Below are 2,999 nucleotides of genomic sequence, written 5' to 3'. Positions count from 1 at the left end.
TGATTCTAGGCTCTGGCTGCATCAACCTGGCCCCTAATTCTGGGCAGGAGTGTCTCCCACCCCACAGCCCTTTACCTGACTCACTCCTACTCATCTATCAAAGAAAAAATAATCAGTCGATCTAAGAAAGAGATGGAAATTTTTATTTGAGCTAAACTGAGGATTATTACCTGGGATCAGCATCTCAGGAGAAAATGCCTTTCCATTCCTTACACCCTCCTTCCACTGAAAATGCACTTCCCATTTTCCTTGCATATTGAAATGTTTCCCTGGCTATTTTAGTAATTTTAGTTACATACATTATAATTCTTAACCTTTAATCTCTAGTAAGAAACCAAGAAGTAATGGTGAACTAGATATCATATTAGGATTTCCTGATTGGTGCCTATGAATATGTTTCATAAGCTCTGGAAACATACATCTTCTCATAGAATTTCTTTCCTCACTGTGATGCAATGAGTGGTGGGCTTTGCATTATTTCTAGAGCTACACCTCTTGTTCTATAAAGACTAGACTTGTAAAACAAGGACAGTTGTTTTTATTTCTTTTTTAAATTATGAAATGATATTTCTTTTTGGCCATGCCATGCAGCATGTGGGATCTTAGTTCCCTGGCAAGGGATCAAACCCGTGGCCCCTGCAGAGGAAGCTACCTCAGTTTAGTTCAGTCAGTTGCGACTCTCTGGGACCCCATGGACTGCAGCATGCCAGGCCTCCCTGTTCATCGCCAACTCCCGGAGTTTATGGCCTCCTCGATGACAGCAAATTCACCTGTGTTGGGATGTTTTACTTCCCCTCATTTAGCCTAAGGGAAAAGCCTCCGCTGCTCCCCCCAAAATTCCTATCAGGCTCCAAACATCACATGTGGTTAGTTTATTCAGATCAGTGGCCTCTCGTTTGGGTAATCCATTTACAAACACTTTTGAGGATCCTCCCTGAGTTTAAGAATTTCTTTAACTGTGGTCCTCAGTTGGCCTTTATCTGAAGAGCCTTGCCTACAGCCTCAGGCGGTTCCATTTCTGAAGGTAATCATTTAATAGTGTCTTCTGAGTGGAAAGGCAATTCAGATTGAAGATGACTGGAGCGAGTGCTCTAATAAAGGAAGACAGAGGGAAGCAGTAGAGAGTTTTGTTGTTCCTGTTTAGTTGCTAAGTCCTGTCTGACTTCTTGCGGCCCCGTGGACGGTAGCCCACCAGGCTCCTCTGTCCGTGTGATTTCCCAGGCAAGAATACTGGAGTGAATTGCCATTTCCTTCTCCAGGGGATCTTCCTGACCCAGGAATCAAACCCGCGTCTCCTGCACTGCGGGCAGATTCTTTACCGCTGAGCCATCAGGGAAGCCCCAGATAACGTTGTAAGTACCTTTTAGATCATTGCTCTTTCATTACCTCCTACAGAAACCTTTCAACGAGACTATTTGGAAGGTTTTTCGGGCTTCTGAATACCAATTTTAAAAGGTGCCAAAAGAAAAGGTAAAATAGTTTAAGATGAGAGCTCTCTAAAAAACTGTACCAGTTTAGATATTTCTCCACTTCAAAGGATCCAAGAATCTAGCCCTAAAATATTTGTCCTTGCAACCTGCTCCAGTATTCTTGCCTAGGAAATCCCACGGACAGAGGAGTCTGGTGGGCCGCTGTCCATGGGGTCGCAGAGTCGGACACACACAAAACCTAATTTTAGAAAAATGAAAAACACTTACCACTGCTGTTTCCAGTAGACCCTGCAGGCACAGATCCAGAAGACTGCTGGCTTTAACTGTGAACTCAAAATTGTTTTGGGGTGCCCGAAACAATTGGCAATTTTAGGGCCCAGATTCCTGTAGTTTCCAATTAAGTACTTGCAAGCATATATAAACCCAGCGGCCATCCCAGAGACCGTGGTTTACACAGGAGCTGTCTGCCCTTTGAGGCACAATTTCCCAGTATGAATTCTGTGGCCTAATTCGGATGAGAGTTATGATCCGAACAACTTTCCAAGGGCAGTTCGCGTGCTGCTCCTGAGCCTAGCTCCCCAGGGAGTTACCCTTCAGCGCGACTCTTTCCCACGGCGTGCCATGGTCTATTGTTGCCAGAGCTGCTCCAGGTCTTTGCTCAGACCCGCCAACCCCTGCCTTTAGCAGGAGTTCATGTAAATATTTGGAAAAATATTTATTTATTTGGCCACGGCAGGTCTTGGTTGCGGCATGTAGGATCTCGTTTCCTGACCAGATATTAAACCCAGGCCCCCTGCATTGGAGGCTCAGAGCCTTAGCCACCAGACCACCAGAGAAGTCCCTAAAGTAAAGCTTTAAAGGGTCCAGAGAGAAGAAAGGAAGATAGATACAAACAAACAAAAACCCAGATGGAACCAGCTGCAACCAAAATGGTGACGGATCCGACCTCCAGCAGATCTCAAGTCTCATTATATCTGATTTTGTGCTGTGCTGTGCTGTGCTTAGTCGCTCAGTCTTGTCCGAATCTTTGGGACTGCATGGACTGTAGCCCACCAGGCCCCTCTGTCCATGGGATGGATTCTCTAGGCAAGAATACTGGAGTGGATTGCCATGCTCTCCTCCAGGGGATCCTCCCAACCCAGGGATTGAACCCAGGTCTCCCACATTGCAGGCAGATTCTTCACCATCTGAGCCACCAGGGAAGCCCAAGAATACTGGAGTGGGTAGCCTATCCCTTCCCCAGGGGATCTTCCCGACCCAGGAATTGAACCAAGGTCTCCTGCATTGCAGGCAGATTCTTTACCAGCTGAGCTACCAAGTAAGCCCATGTGTTGATTTTACTACATGTTAAGTGACATACCTGCTGGTGGCCGAGACCTGACATTAAGGACCAAAAAAGGATAAAACGTGTTTCCCACTCCCTCGGAAAAACCGCCTCTTCCTGGTGTAGACTAATGCATACACCTCCCCATTGTACGCCTCATTCCTCCTCCCTTTGTTTTTACTTTTTAAAATCATATCCCAAGAAGTTATCAGTGAGCCTCGTTCCCGTTTCTGCAGTCACTGGCC

Source organism: Bubalus bubalis, chromosome 12 (genome assembly GCF_019923935.1).
Source record: "Bubalus bubalis isolate 160015118507 breed Murrah chromosome 12, NDDB_SH_1, whole genome shotgun sequence".
Classification (NCBI taxonomy): Eukaryota; Metazoa; Chordata; class Mammalia; order Artiodactyla; family Bovidae; genus Bubalus; species Bubalus bubalis.
Note: the sequence above shows the minus strand (reverse complement) of the source record.